Source organism: Nerophis ophidion, linkage group LG16 (genome assembly GCF_033978795.1).
Source record: "Nerophis ophidion isolate RoL-2023_Sa linkage group LG16, RoL_Noph_v1.0, whole genome shotgun sequence".
NCBI lineage: Eukaryota > Metazoa > Chordata > Actinopteri > Syngnathiformes > Syngnathidae > Nerophis > Nerophis ophidion.
In genome coordinates, this window is record NC_084626.1 from 21,148,779 (window position 1) to 21,166,064 (window position 17,286).

Consider the following 17,286-nt stretch of genomic DNA (forward strand, 5'->3'; position numbering starts at 1 on the left):
CCTTTGGTAAGCGCCGGAGTGAGAAGAGGTTTTAAATTAATTAGCGCCCCAGCGGCAATTCAAGGAAATACGGTATTATTAAAACAGTCAGGTAATTTGACGATGAGGTCTGAGTATAGGCTTTTAAGTGTCTACTTTCAAGTCTATGTGGGATAAAACGAGTAAAACATACAGGATTTATTTTAAAATGTTTTGTGGAAATCTTGTGCATTTGGTGGTTAAGGTTACAAGTAACGCTTAAAACATTGACAACAAATTTATAAACTCACAAGTTAATTCAAAGTTATTGAGAAAAAAAGCCTTAAAACATTGGAACTTTCGCCACAACTTTGTGAGAAAGCTGCCACGAATTCAGGCATTTAAGCCCAAAACAATCACAGTCACAAAAAAAGCCCGCAAATTCCTGCAGTGATTAATTAATCAAAATTAATTTCTAGGCTATTAAAAAAATATACCTAATCTTGTTGCATCTATAACTTAATTATACAACGTTTTACCAAACTGAAAAACACAAGTTCACCTAACTTGATTAAAAATGATTGGAAAATGTTGCTTATTTTTTAGAAAAAGGTTTTTTTTACAGTGTTATACATCAGGGTGAACTAAGGACATTCAAACGTGTATTTTAAAAACTGTACAAGACCTGTGGTGATCCTCATTGGACACAAAATGATGTACACCTGCACACTATAATAAATCTGCCTTGACAAATATGTGATTGCTATTCATTTCAAGTCTTTCTATATTGATTGATTGATTGATTGATTGATTGTGCATGTGTGCTTAATGTTGTGGCCAAAGAGTGCACTGCTTCCATGTTTGAGTCTTTTCTGTGACTGGCCAACGTTTTATGTTTTTATGGTAAACACAGCTTTCTTGGCAAGCATCGCTGTAGAAATGGCAGCCGGCAGAGAAGAAGTGGGAGTCAAAGAAAACTGAGCTGCTGTCTGGAGCCTCAGTCAAGACCCCACAAAAGCAAACGATTGGTCATGGCTGTAAAAAAAAAGATTAAAACAACAACAACAACAAGCCTGTAATACATCGTGTTGCATGAATATTGTTCTTAAAATAGAAAAAAGTGAATCATAAGAATGAACCGGTTTGGAAGTATAGTCTGCCATCTTGCTTTACTACTGTTTGTTGCGTTTGTCATGTTGGTGGTCCACAAGGGTACTCATTTCTCACAGTGATGTCCCTGCACAGGGATGTAGAAACCAGAGTGTATGGGGGGTACGTGTCCTCTTGTCTTTTTAAGTGCCACCAAAATTCTATTGTCGGGATACAATGACAAATAAAAATATTTGAATCAAATCAATATCATTGGTCAAGTTGTAGTATTTTCACAGGTTAATTGTGTTGCTCTATACAGCACAGGCACTAGACAGATTATAATTATTGATTTGCAAATAATATTTTTAGGACCAATTAGGTGAAGTTGCATAATTTCCCACGGCACACCAGACAATATCTTGTGCTGGTGCTTTAGTACGAGATTTGTGCTAGCTTTTAGCTGCTAAATTGAAAATATTCTTCCGGCAAAAATTGCTGAGAGTTAACGCGCATCTTTCCAAGTCTTCCTAGCGATGTTTAGATCGGGTCTAAGTCGAGAGTCAGTATCCACAGCTTCAGTCAGTGCAGATTTTTAGTTGGTAGCATGTGGAATTTTACAGCGGACCAACTTCCTTGCTGATTGCTACAACATTCTACTACATATGGTTTATGATCTAGCACAGGGGTCGGGAACCTTTTTGGCTGAGAGTCAAAAAGCCAAATATTTTAAAATGTATTTCCGTAAGAGCCAAATAATATTTTTTTAACACTGAACACAACTAAACACGTGCATTTTTAAGTAAGACCAACATTTCTAGAGTATAATATGTCTCTTATTCTTTGTAATAACATTGTTATTCTGAAGCTAACTATGGAGGGGGCGTGGCCCGCCGGCCTGCAGCGAACTGGGGTGTGCCAGGACCGGCCTCGAAATCAGCGAGAGCTGCGTAGATGGCCCACCTGAGCCTTGTTATCTAATCACCTGTCGCTCTGTTATAAGCAGCAGCCAGGAGGAGGGATGGGGTTGGGGCAGGAGCCAGAGCGCGAGCGAGAACGAAAGCAAAAAATACAATTGCTGGAAAGCAACTGAGAGACTTATTGAAAAATAAAACAATAGTGTAACCCTGAAATGGGCTCTCATGTCGGTCCTTGGTGGTCTGAAGAACCCCCAGGAGGACAAGCCCCACAGTAACCAATAATAAAAAAATAATTTCTTAACGCAACTTCTTGAACAGGTGCGGTAGTAAACGGATGGATGGACCAAAAATGCAGGAGAATGTTTTATGTTTTGAACATTATTTTTAAGTGGAATTATTCATTACTTATCAAGTTAAGCAATGTCAGCTCAGATTTATCCGAGAGCCAGATGCAGTCATCAAAAGAGCCATAGGTTCCTTACCCCTGATCTAGCATGAACTTTTTCATAACTAAAAGACGATTTAATTGCAGCTGCTCCAGTAGCTAGCTGACAAAAATATGTTGTAATCACAGTAAAAGTGAGTGATAACAAAAGACCGTGATCCTGGCTAGTAGATCACAAAAAAATAAAAACGCCAGGCAGGGTAAGAAAACAAAAAGCAATGTCACTGGCGGGAGAAAAAAGTACAATTGAAACAAACAAAGAACAAAAGGTGGCCTCGAGGGATAGCAGTAGGACTGAGAAAAAAATATAAAAAAATACCACAGACTATACAGTCTGTATGTACAAGTAAAGAAAAGGTTTCCCGAGGCTGAGTATGACAGCTAATGGCAAGAGACACTCCATCAACTGAAAACTTGTCTCTCACTGCAGCAACATTTGTCTGAATAATAAGCCAAGACCTCTTCTGTCTTTAGGAGAGGACTTGCTGTTCCACATTAGTGGAGGATCAGGACTAAACATCTTCAATTGAAATAGAGTCACCATTCATGTTTCTTTTTCTCATCATATGAGTCCTTTACAGCAGTCTAAACAGGAGGCGTGATCAGAAATATTGATCCACGTAACATACAGGCAGATTTGGAAATAATGATAATTTTATTCGTATTCATCATAACGCGCTTACCATAATGTGTGTGAATGTGTTCTCGGAAGAGAATACCTCTCCTTCAATGACAGCACGTAATGCTGACTCGTGAAGTCTATTATCTCTTCGCCTTTCGGAAAGATCGGAAAGACTAGCTCATCATCAATGCTTCCTAATGCACGTACGGGGAATTGCGGAAAGCTTTGAGGGGGGACGACAAAGTCGCCTACTCGGATGCACAACACAGAAACTTGAACAATTCATTATTCATAAAATAATCAAGCTTAAACAGTGAAGGGAAAATAGTTTACTGCAATAGCACTAGAAAAGCACTCGGAAAGCAAAGTAAAAAAAGGCCTGATTCCAGACGATGATCCGGATCAGCCACAAAATCAAATCACTCAGTGGCCTAGTGGTTAGAGAGTCCGCACTGAGATCGGTAGGTTGTGAGTTGAAATCCCGGCCGAGTCATACCAAAGATTAAAAAAATGGGACCCATTGCCTCCGTGCTTGGCACTCAGCATCAAGGGTTGGAATTGGGGGTTAAATCACCAGAAATGATTCCCGGGCACGGCACCGCTGCTGCCCACTGCTCCCCTCACTTCCCAGGGGGTGATCAAGGGGATGGGTCAAATGCAGAGGACGAATTTCACCACACTTGGTGTGTGTGACAATCATTGGTACTTTAACTCAACTTGTTCCTAATGCCTATTCTAACTTTCCCTGAAAGTTTCATGAAAATTTTCCTGTAACCTCTTGAGTTGTTTCATTAACTACCAAACTAACTAACTGATAGTTTGGTAACTAACTAAAACGATTACATAGGGAATTGGATCCAACACAAGCAATGTATTAAAGCTATCTTGGGAGTTAAGTTTGGTCATTTTATTTATCTGTAAGATGTGACAAAAGAACACAAGTATGACAAGCAGCTGAAAGTATGATCCAGTACAGTATACCTCTACACCAGTGGTTCTCAAATGGGGGTACGCGTACCCCTGGGGGTACTTGAAGGTATGCCAAGGGGTACTTGAGATTTTTTTTTAAATATTATAAAAAAAAGCAACAATTAAAAAATCATTAATAAACATATTTATTGAATAATACTTCAACAAAATATGAATATAAGTTCATAAATTGTGAAAAAAAACACAACAATGCAATATTCAGTTTTGACAGCTAGATTTTTTGTGGACATGTTCCATAAATATTGATGTTAAAGATTTCTTTTATTGTGAAGAAATGTTTAGAATGAAGTTCATGAATCCAGATGGATCTCTATTACAATCCCCAAAGAGGGCATTTTAAGTTGATGATTATTTCTATGTGTAGAAATCTTTATTTATAATTGAATCACTTGTTTACTTTTCAACAGGTTTTTAGTTATTTTTACATCTTTTTTTCCAAATAGTTCAAGAAAGACCACTATAAATGAGCAATATTTTGCACGGTTATCGAATTTAATGGATCAGAAACTGATGACATAGTGCTGTATTTTACTTCTTTGTCGCTTTTTTTCAACCAAAAATGCTTTGTTCTGATTAGGGGGTACTTGAATTAAAAAAAAATTCACAGGGGGTACATCACTGAAAAAAGGTTGAGAACCACTGCTCTACACCAACACCAAATACAACAATATATTTATTCTATTGTCATTTTACTACCTGTCTGACAGTTCTGTAGAATTTAAACAATAACGAACAAATATAACGTGATAAATACCATAAAACATACCTAATGTCAGGGTTATTTGTTTATCGAACCCCATGATGCAGAGAAGGAGGCAGGCATTGAATAGGAAAACATGATTTAATTTAAATAATAGAACAAGAACAAACAAAAAGCATGCACGTGGGCGGAATAACAAACTAAGAGAGCTAGCACTGGGAGCTAGAAAAACAAAAAGGAACTTTAGCATGGAAGCTAGAGGATAACAAACAGAAAAACTGGAAATAGCTAATGGCTAACAAAAACAGCTTACCGCTACGACGACCAAGACAAGATGTAGCACGACAGGTAATAGCTGAAATGATGCCAGACACGACAGGTAGCAAAGACACAAGAGTGACATGAGGCAACGACAATACAATACAATGATCCAGCAACTGACACAAGACAAAGGAGGTACAAATAAGAGCCGGTTGATTGGCAACAGGTGTGGCCAGATGCCAATCAGCCGCAGATGAGGGGGAACACAGCACTCAGGGAACAAGACAGGAAGCTGACAAAATAAGAGCACTAGACAGGAAATACTAAACACACTGAGGAGGAACACAGCACTCAGGGAACAAGACAGGAAGCTGACAAATTAAGAGATCTTGACAGGAACTAAAAGACAGGAAATACTAAACACAGGAAACAGACAAATGCAGAGGAAAAAACTAAAACATAGACAAACTGTCAGGGGCAAGCCTGACACCTAAACCCTCTTGCAAAAATACACAATTGTTCATTTCTAGTGGTAGCAGCAAACCCAGCGTGAACACTTGACTGTTCATTGAACCAGTGGAGGGCCGTGTGTTTCCCACCTCGGCCTTCAGTGATCTCCCACTTCAATGATTACCTCTCAAAATACCATTATTAATGTCACCACATGATCACTGCTGGAGAAATACTATGCAGGAACACATTTACACCATACTAGACATTACATCTCATCAACAGTATACAAAATGGGTTATTTTCTGGCGCATTTAAAAATCAATTAAAACGCATCAGCAATTAAAACAAATACCTTAAATTTCTCTGCTTAGCTTATGCAACTTCCGGTCAATAAAGTTTGTGTTACACCCATGGGATCAGGTTTTGTTTTTGTCATGTTTGGTTTTATTTTTTGGACACTCAGTTCCTGTTCCGGCACTTCCTTGTTTTCTATGTTACCATGCCAACTCATTAATTTTCACCTTGCCCTCATGTCACGCCCCTGTCCTCAGTTCTCACACCTGTTTGTAATTATTATGTTCATTATTTAAACCTGTAGTTGCCAGGTGGTCAGCCTGGCGACTTTACATATTCCTCAACTGTCTTAATGCCAAGCCATGCTATTTCTCATTCCCTTGTCTCCGTCACAGTAAGTTTTTGTTATTCATGTCACAATGCAAGTGTTTTGTTTCATGTTTATAGTTTATAGACTTTGTGCCAGTCTTTTGTTTTCTAGTCAAGTTTGTTCTCCGCCTTCGTGCGCCCCTTTTGTTTGCTTCCTTTGTTTGTAATTTGTTAGTTTAAATAAATATGTACTCACATTCACGTTTCGCTTGTGCCAATTTTCCTTTGCGTCGGAGAAACAATCCAAGTCATAGTCCAAGTCATGACAGTTTGATTCAAAGTACACAATTCTCAAAGATATATTAACTGCCCTAACCACGTGATGGCGACGAATACACATGTAACAATATTAATTAAATTACATGCATGACACACTTTAACAACAACAGTTAACAACTTTTAGTTGTAACAGAACAGCTACTGTCAACAACTTGCGATCTGATTTGCTATCGCAACTGTCTCTCAACTCTGTGTTCTCAATTTCAGCCGCTAACGGTCCCGGTGAGTATCCAATCACAGGATGCCTAAATGTCACATTCAACGTGCAGCCAGCTAGGAGGCCTTACTGACAGCAACTCATGATCTGATTGGCTATCGCAACTGTCTGTCTCTGTATGTTCCCGTTCACTTACAGTGCACGGACGCCCGCCCGCATTGTTGATTCTGAAAGCCTCTGGCAGATTTTGAACAGCATGGCAACCTAAAGCTAGCTGAATTCTGATTGGATACAAACTAAAACTAAAAACAACAGCACTAGAACGAGCATATTATGACATGAAGAGAATATGAATAATTTAGGAAATTTAGGGAAAGTAAATAAAAAATATATTTTATATTTGATTAATGGTCATGATTTGTGGATATATTAGGCCAGCAGAGAAAGCCTTGCTGGCCCTGACGGCACACCACTGCATTCAACACAAACGTCATAACACTATCAAAGCTCACATTCATGATACACACACAACAACAGCATTTGCGAACCAGGATGAGGAGATAGAAGAAAGGTAAAAACATGATATATTCATTTGTGTAGCATTGTAAAAAGTTATGTTTAATTTTAACACACTTCTTGCTTTTGAGTATATTTTAATGGAATAAAAATAATTTAAATCAGTAGTTGGGAAGGAGTAGAACAAACCAGCCATAAAATTAATATTCTTTAAACAACTTCTGGGTCAAGGAGCGCTAAATCTTGTAACCCAATATTTGGGTTTGTAACAACCCAACATTGGCGGTATGGCGTAGTGGGTAGAGCGGTCGTGCCGGAAACCTGAGGGTTGCAGGTTTGCTCCCCGCCTCTTGACATCCAAATCGCTGCCGTTGTGTCCTTGGGCAGGACAATTCACCCTTGCCCCCGGTGCCGCTCACACTGGTGAATGAATGATGAATGAATGATAGGTGGAGGTTGGAGGGGATGTAGGGGCAAACTGGCAGCCACGATTCCGTCAGTAGACCCCAGGGCAGCTGTGGCTACAAATGTAGCTTACCAACACCAGGTGTGAATGAATGATGGGTTCCCACTTCTTTGTGAGCGCTTTGAGTATCTAATAATAGAAAAGCGCGATATAAAATCAAAGTCATTATTATATATTATTACATTGTAGTGAGCATAACTCAGCTTTTGTGTTACATAAATTAAACCCAATAGTTGTGTTATGAGTCAACCAACATTAGGTTATCATAACTCAACTTTTTGGTTAAATAATTCCACGCAAAGGTTGGGTTGAAAAAATTAACCCAAAAGGTTGGGTTGAAATAACTCGCAAAAGGGGATTGTCCTTTTCTGAACCAGCAATTGGGTTAAAATTGGGTTATTTTTTAACCCAACATTTTTAGTGTGTGGCAGTCTTCATGAGCCAAAATGCACAAAAAAAATTTAATTACTGTACAACGTTTGCTCTCACTAGACTGCCGACTGATGGGATGTTCAATTCCTGCTGTTTGGATATAGAATTAATCATAACACTTATATTTTTTAAAAATGGTGCCGCAAACTAGCGTCTTTTTGTGCCTTTCTCCCCATGTCCGTGTATATGTCACAGATGACCAACTTCTCAGTTTATGTCCACAATCTTTTTCTATCCAGGTGAGAGACATGATTGATAATCTAGAATATACCTTTACCAACTAACAAGCGATCATGATGCAGCAGCTCAGTGTGTCAACACTGCAGATGTACAAGCTACTTAGCCCTCTTGGTTCTCGGTGCGGCTTTTGTTGGTGCTTGTTGGATGTTTTTTTAGAGTGATTTTTAAAGGCAAAATGGATTAGCACCATTGCTCGCCACCTAAAATGATAATTAGAATTCTAAAAAATAAAAATGTGAATATGTCCCTGTAGGGTACCGCGATACTAATGAATCATATTCGTTACTATACTGCCTCTAAAACGTACCGGTTGGTGGATCTACACCTGACGTTCACTGTAAGGATACCAAGTACAGGAGTGTACGTAGTTGATACTACTATGATTACATCGATATTTTAAAGCATCAGAAAATCTTTTTTTGTTTAAAAAAAAATTATATTGTGTTTATAAACTCATGAAATAAGTCCTAGGACACATGAGGACTTTGAATATGACCAATGTATGATCCTGTAACTACTTGGTATCGGATTGATACCTAAATTTGTGGTATCATCCAAAAGTAAGGTAAAGCATCCAATCAACAGAAAAATAAGTGATTATTACATTTTAACAGAAGTGTAGATAGAACATGTTGAAAGAGAAAATAAGCAGATATTAACATTAAATGAACAAGTAGATTAATACTTAATTTTCGACCACTTGTCCTCAATAATTTTGCCAAAATAATATAATGGAAAATAACACAATATGTTGCTGCATATGTCAGCAGCTAAATTAGGAGCTTTTGTTTGCTTAATTACTACTAAAAGACAAGTTGTCTTGTATGTTCACTATTTTATCTAAGGACAAACTTGCAAAAAGAAACATATGTTTAATATACCGTAAGATTTTTTTGTTAAAATAAAGCCAATAATGGCATTTTTTGTAGTCCCCTTTATTTAGAAAAGTACCAGAGAGTGTCTAAATACATGTTGGTACCTGTACCGGTACCACGATATTGGTATCAGGAAAACACTATGTTCTTGCCTCTCAAAAGTGCAGTTCCTCTTTAAAGTTTGAAACATAGGCGTCAGTAGTTTTTAAAGACAGGAGTGTGATGACTCTTCTTTGGCATTGTTGCCGGTGTTGTTTTCCCGAGGATGCGTCGAAGCAGAACACAGCAAAGGTAAGATATAAATGGATTTATTAACGTAATAAAAAGGCTAGGAACAAAAACACTGGTGTAAAGAGAAAAGGCAACAAAAGACGCTAGCGTGAAAGCTAGGATAACACTAGGAAACTAAAACTTGGCACGAGGGCACAAACCAGAAAACAAAACATTCAGCATGAAAGCTGGAATATAAAGTGGCTTAGCGTAAGAGCTAGCGAGAAAATACATACGGTCGAAGGTTGAGAGTCGTCAATGTTGCACGTAGGCAAATTTTTGGACCCAGACTGAACAAAAAAAAGAGGAAGGCTTATATAGGGAGTAATCAAGGAGAACCAGGTGTTTGTAGAAAACAAGGAGCAGGTGAAATCAATGTGTAACCATGGTAACGGACTAAACAGGAAGTAACTGGGTCAGAAGAGAATGAAACAAAGATGGAAAAATAAACATGTGAAGATCCGAGTCACGGATCGCAACAAGGAGAAGCTTAACCCCTTGTAGATGCACTAATAATAATAATTATCATAATAATGTATTAATATGTTACTGTACATACGGAGAAAATCCTTTGTATGATGTTTCACAATTTGCAAAGGTTAGGGCGTAACATTACGGACTGGCCAATCAGAGGCAAGATAAAGCAGGTCATCGAAGCCAAGAAGTAAAATTATAACAGTCACACACTTATGTCACATGACGCTGAGGCAGTCGGCGACAGAGGGACGCTTCAAGCTGACGACTCCAAAAAACAAAGAAACTGAAAATTGGCAGTAGAAATGGATGGATGGATATTTATTTTTTTAATCTCAGGTTTTAGTACTTAGAATAAGCACACTAGTCTAAAATAGTAAAAAAAAAAAAAAAGCCTATCTTATTAGTCATAGCACAAACAGTATTATTCATTACATTAAGAAAAAAACAATCCTGCACTGTTAAAAAAATCTGCATTATTTATAGTAAAAAAACTGGCAGCTTTCTGACTTTTAACGTAAAATTTATGTTGGTTTTTACACCTCATTAGCCTGCTCAGTGGCCTTGTGGTTAGAATGTCTGCCCTGAGATCGGTAGGTTATGAGTTCAAACCCCAGCCAAGTCATACCAAAGACTATAAAATGCTTGTCACTCAGCATCACGGGTTGGAATTGGGGGTTAAATCACCAAAATGATTCCCGAGTGCGGCCTCTGATGCTGCTCACTGCCCCCCTCACCAGGGGTTGGAACAAGGGGACGGGTCAAACGCAGAGTGTGTGTGACTATCAGTGGTACTTTAACTTTAATTACTGTAAATGGAAAAAACTGTATCGCTGTTATTTGTATGGTATTGCCATTTTTGTTTACTATAAAATCTATGGTCGTTTTTTTTTTTACTTTGCATTACTGTAAATAGAAAAACTTTCCATCCATCCATCCATTTCCTAACGCTTATTCCCTTTGTGGTGGCGGGGGGCGCTGGTGCCTATCTCAGCTACAATCGGGCGGAAGGCGGTGTACACCTTGGACAAGTCGCCACCTCATAACAGGGCCAACACAGATAGACAACAGTCACACTCACATTCACACACTAGGGCCAATTTAGTGTTGCCAATCAACCTATCCCCAGGTGCATGTCTTTGGAGGTGGGAGTACCCAGAGGGAACCCACGCAGTCACGGGGAGGACATGCAACTCCGCACAGAAGTACTACTCAGGACCTTCGTATTGTGAGGCAGACGCACTAACCCCTTAGAAAAACTGTACCACATTTATTTTTACGGACCAGACTCAGAATCAGAAAAGTTTTTATTGCCATTGTTTGAGAGCAGGTTCACAAACTAGGAATTTTACCTGGCGCAATCGTGCAACATAAAAGACATAACACACGGAATAGAATAACATGAGCTGTAACTGAGCTATCAGATCCTGTTATTGTTCACGTGTCTGATGGCCGAGGGGAAAAAACTGTTTAGATGGCGGGAGGTGTGGGTCTGGATGGACTCCTGCCTGAGGGAAGAGGGGAGAATATTTGGTGTCCAGGGTGAGAAGAGTCAGCTGTGATTCGACCCACACGTCTCCTGGTCCTGGAGGAGAACAGGTCCTGGAGGGGTGGGAGTTTGCAGCCAATCACCTTCTCAGCAGCACGTACCATGCGCTGCAGTCGATGCTTGTCCCAGACTGTGGTGCCGGGGAACCACACGGTGATGGAGGAGGTGAGGATGGACTCGATGATGGCTGAGTAGAACATCTCAGTCGGCACTTTCAGTTTTTTCAGTTGCCGCAGGAAGTACATCCTCTGCTGGGCCTTCTTGATGAGGGAGCTGATGGTTGGCTCCCACTTGAGGTCCTGGGTGATGGTGGTGCCCAGGAAACGGATGGAGTCCACAATGGAGACTGGGGTGGGAGAGTCAATCAGGGTGAGGGTGGATGGTGGGGCTGTGACTTTCCTGAATTCCATGATCATCTCCACTGTTTTCTGGGCGTTCAGCTCCAGGTTGTTGAAGCTGCACCAGGACGCCAGCCGGTCCACCTCGCTCCTGTAGGCGGACTAGTCGCCATCCGAGATGAGCCCGATGAGGGTAGTGTCGTCCGCAAACTTGAGCAGCTTCACCGACTGGTGACTGGAAGTGCAGTAGTTTGTGTACAGGGACCAAATCTGGCGAATGAGCTTCCAGATTTTTATGGTACAATTTACAGGTGGCGACTTGTCCGCGGCGTACCCCGCCTTCCGCCCGATTGAAGCTGAGATAGGCACCAGCCCCCCGCGACCCCAAAGGGAATAAGCGGTAGAAAATGAATGGATGGATGGAATTTACAGAGATTTTTTTTTTACAGTTAAGAATCATAAAGAGCCATCAAAAAATTTAGATTATGAAAAACATATTATTCAATATATTACATTATGTTATTATAATATATTATTGTTGTGTGTTGGTCAGGCTGACACCAAGACAGAGAGCAGCAGATTTTGGCCGGAGCGAAACCTCTTCAAAGGCTTGATGACGGGGGACAGATGGTCTCATGTTTGAGCCAAACTGTGAGAAATAAGCTTCTTGTCTCCTTTGAAGAATCATTTCTTGATACAAGCGTGCATTTATGACAACTAACTGAGATGTTGATAGACAAAGGTTTTGGTGTCGATGCAATGACAATTTTCGGCTTCTTTGACGAACATTCGTGTCCTCTCTTGGCGTCACTAAGGCTCATCTGACCACTTCCCTCTGATGTTGTTTAGTTGCCATGGTTACCAAGTGCTTACAGTATGTTGGTAGAGCATGCTGTGACGACGACTGCTGCTCCACGGCAATCAAACCGCAGCTTTACATAACATCAGCAGAACATAACTTTATTTACAATAGTCCTGCACAAGACACTATAACTTATCATATCATATACAGATTATTATTGATTCATCAAATCATAAGTATGCTCTCTAACTTTGCAAGTACATTTTTGCCGGGGAACAACTCTCTGAACTTCCACGTGTTTTCTTTACCAAGCCCATATTGTTGAGCCATGTGGTGAAGATGACTTGCTGGGTGTGAAGTCGTAATGATGCTGATGAGGATAATGATGAGGATGAGGAGGAGAAAGCAGGGACACCACAGACTGTGAAAAAAAAACCCTGAGAAGCAGCCTGCATGCTACAGACTGGAGTTAAAGGAAAATAACATTGACTATGAAAACAATGCATCTGTTTTACATAATACATCAACGTCCCGCCCAGCAAAATAGTAGCAGCTGGTCTTCAAATATAGTTTGGGGGTTAATACCAGAGCATTCAAAATTCTTCAGCATCTTTTTTTTTTCCCTCTCAGCAGAAACATGTAGCACTCACCTGCAGAGAATAAGTGTTTGTAGAATAAAATATCCAACCTTCTACTGTACTAGTTTCCTTTTTGGCGTGAATGTTAATGCCGGACCTGGTTCAAGTCTTCAAGGATCCTCGCAACATTCCCAACAGGTCAGCTTGCTCACGGGAGCGCGCGCGTCGAGCTGTTGAGCAAAAAAAAAAAGGATGGAGGGGGTGTGTGGGGTTGGGGGTGCCACGCATACGACTCGTGCATGCGTCAGAGCTGCCTGCAATCATCATTAATGGAAATAAAACGTGCACATGAGCATGACGTCACAGCCAGAAACTCATGTGGCAAAAAGAACAACATTGCATCATTGGCTGAAGCCCGCAAAAATTAATTTAAGCCCCCCTAAATCCATTCATCGATCCATTTTCTACCGCTTGTCCCTCTTGGGGTCGCGGGGGGTCGAAAATGTTTTTTAACTGCAGAAAAAATTCAATATAAATATGCAGGACTGTGATTTTAAATAAATAATGCCATAACAAATTTTGTCAGCGCTTATTATCCAATCCATTCCGTTCCATCAGTAACGCCCGCATTACTTTACTGAAATACCAGTCCACGTTTTTTAATTTTTACCTTATCAGGGTCGAGCAAAACAGCAGCAGCATTTAGGCCATGTCCACACGAACATGGAGAGTTTCAAACACACACACAGTCGTGATCTAAAGTTTACATACACTTGTAAAGAACATAATGTCATGGCTGTCTTGAGTTTCCAATAATTTCTACAACTCTTATTTTTTTGTGATAGAGTGATTGGAGCACATACTTGTTGGTCACAAAAAACATTCAAGAGGTTTCGTTGTTTTATGAATTTATTATGGATCTACTGAAAATGTGACCAAATCTACTGGGTCAAAGGTATACATACAGCAATGTTAATATTTGTTTACATGTCCCTTGGCAAGTTTCACTGCAATAAGGTGCTTTTGGTAGCCATCCACAAGCAGTGCCACCATTTCGGACGTGTCGGCACGGACGCGGGCCGTCCACAAAGGCTGCGGCTTGCTGGCAGGACGCGGCCATCCTGCCGATGACGTCACTCCTCTGTTTGGTGATGATGTCAGAGAGCAGGAATGTTTTTTTTCCTTCGAATTCGTTCTGTTTGCGTCCGGCTGGGGACACTCAGTCTGCTCCAGCGGACAACCAGAACAATTTGTTTCAGACTCGCTCACCAAGTCAGTCCCCGTCGCCAAGGACTCTGACTCCGCCCCCAAGGACTCTAGCCCCGCCAACGTCACAGACTTTCTATTCCCTGTCTCCTCGTCAGTCTCCTGTTGGGAGGAGAAATAAAATTTTTGGAACATTTTGAAAGGAGGAGGAGTCTACTCACCTCCTACCCCCCTGCACCCACACTTTGAGACTGTTCCAGACAATATGAGTAGCGTTTGGCATCCGCTTCTTGATGGGGAAGTGGGGGGGGGGGGGGGGGGGGGGGCTAGTGCTTGGAGCTGTGCTAGTGGGGTGGCAAAGCTGCGTCCAGCCAGGCTACCTTTTGCTACATCACCACCACCTGATCTTCAGCTTGCCAAGCCACAACCCCCAGCTAGACCACCACCACTTGGTTTTCGGCAGGCCAAGCCGCAACCTCTAGCCAGATCACCAGCACCTGCGCCAAGGCTGATCCTCGCACCAGCACCTACTCCAAGGCTGGTCCCGCACTAGCACCATCTCCAAGGCTAGTCCCCGCACCAGCACCTGCTCCAAAGCAGATCCCCGCACCAGCACCTGCCCCAAAACTGCTCCGTGCACCAGCACCGGCTCCAAGGCTGCTCCCCGCACCAGCACCTGCTCCAACACAAAGGATAGCACTTGCTCCAGCACCAAAGCTAGCCCCTGCTCCAAGGCTAGCCCCTGCTCCTGCTCCAAGGCTGCTTCCAGTCCCTGCTTTACGGCTGCTTACGGTTCATGTTCTGATGCTGCTTCCGATTCCTGTTCCAAGGTTGGCTCCTGCACTTGCACCAAGGCTGGTTCCCGTGCCACCACCTGCTCCAAGGCAGTTTCCCATGCCAGCACATGCTCCAAGGCTGACCGGCCGCACAGGGGGCCATCAGGTGCCCACACGCGGCGCCCTCTGTGGCCAGTGCATGGACGTTTATTTTGCCAAGATCAGCAACACCCAGCACTTAGGCGTAGAACTCTCCAGTTGCTAAAGTTATGGCGCCACTTATGACCGCCTTCTTGGCGGCCACGGATGTGGCCGTTTTGTGGTAGCCCACCTCTCCTGCTGCACCGGCGTTCTATCCACCGCCGCCACCTGACTCGTCCCTGGTGAATTCGGAGACACTTGGCCTAACGACCCTCCACCAAGTCCCCCCTCTGTCCTCCTGTGAGTCTTAAACTTGTTCCTTGTGTGTTTTGTTTCTTTTTCTGGGGACACCTGAAATATATCCCTTTGGAGTGGGGTACTGTCATGATCCGGTGCTGGTTCATGGTTTATTTTGGGTTTCAATTTACTTGTGGTTAAAGTTGTTTCAGCACCCCTGTTTTGCGTTTTCTTGGTTGTCCTGGGTGCTGATTATGTTCACCTGCCTCTGATTAGTGTTTGGGACGCCCACCTGTTCTCAAGCTCTAATCAGAAAGCTATTTAGTCCAACCTTTTTCCCGTCACGGAGTCTGGCACTTCAGTTTGCTCATGTGCAACTGTCACGTTGGTTACCTGTGGTTTTTTGTACGCAAAGTCCTGTCTTAGTGTTTCTTTGTGAGCTATTCTGTTCCACGCTCTCCTTGTATTTGCTTGTTTTGTTCGTTCTTTTTTTTTTTTTTTTATGATCTATGCAAATAAGTTTTTGTCTTACCTTCACATTTGTCTCTGGAGTTCCTGTGGCCTCTCAGAAGAACAATCCGCTCATCATCATCTGTCCTCGTTGACGTTCCAAAAATATTGCTAGTGCAAAAATTCAGAACCAAAAACATTGTACATATAGACAACATATCTTTGAGTGGACATCCAGCCCTTATTTTCCAGACAAGAATGTTTTTTTTTCCCACCAGAACCTCCTCTGTTTTCAGGTCAACTCTGTAGTGCTGTGCAAGCTCGTTTTTACGCTACTATCATCTGTGCAACATTTGCTGTTTGCAAGTTGCCTGCTAGCTTTTCAATGCAACAACACTATCCAGACACATCCTGGGGGCTAAGCTCTCGCTGTTCTTCAAACTTTGTGACGTCACTGGTTTGCATTTAATTGATAAACAAATGATAAATGGGTTGTACTTGTATAGCGCTTTTCTACCTTCAAGGTACTCAAAGCGCTTTGACACTACTTCCACATTTACCAATTCACACACACATTCACACACTGATGGAGGGAGCTGCCATGCAAGGCGGTAACCAGCACCCATCAGGAGCTAGGGTGAAGTGTCTTGCTCAGGACACAACAGACGTGACGAGGTTGGTACTAGGCGGGGATTGAACTAAGGACCCTCGGGTTGCGCACGCCCATTCTTCCACTGCGCCACGTCGTCCCTTAGAATTGCTTTATTTTCATGCAAGACGACAAACAGCCAAATATGAACAAAAGTTGGACCATACGATACACTATTTGATATTTGATATATACAAAGTTTGTAGATAACCTACTTTAAGGGCACTGAAATAATATACATTGGAAGTCATTCTACGATCTGTTCATTTGTTTTCCCTTCCAGGTTTATTTCATTTTTTTATTTCACGTTAATTTGTTAGTGTAAAAGAAACTGTTTTTAAAATCATCCCCAACAACAGTCAACATTAATGACAAACGCTACTTCTCGTCCACGGCAACACGCTGAGGAGAAACTGAAATCAATGCGTTCTTTCAAAAGATACTAAAAGTAATTCAATACAACAATTGGACAACACTGTTATCCTTATCAGCCGACTGTTAAATATTACATGAAAAAATATTTTATCAATTGATGAGGAGTGATGATGAGGAATACAGGACACTGGTGGAGGACTTTGTCACATGGTGTGGAAAGAACCACCTCCAGCTCAATGTGACAAAGACCAAGGAGCTGGTTGTGGACCTGGGAAGGAGGAGGAGTACTCCGGCAACCCCTGTTTCCATCGGGGGGGGGGGGTCGATGTGGACATGGTTGAGGATTATAAATACCTCGGAGTACACATCGACAAC

The 17,286-nt window shown here is 41.6% G+C and overlaps 1 protein-coding gene across 1 annotated transcript in view; it reads right to left on the bottom strand.

Moving 5' to 3' along the window:
* Positions 1–13,289, bottom strand: part of LOC133535125 (caM kinase-like vesicle-associated protein) — a 34,539-nt gene extending 21,250 nt beyond the window's left edge. Inside the window, exon 1 of the mRNA XM_061874639.1 lies at positions 13,150–13,289. The gene's annotated coding sequence lies outside the window, so the exon portion shown is untranslated. The remainder of the gene's footprint in view (positions 1–13,149) is intronic.
* Between the last annotated feature and the right edge of the window lie 3,997 nt (positions 13,290–17,286).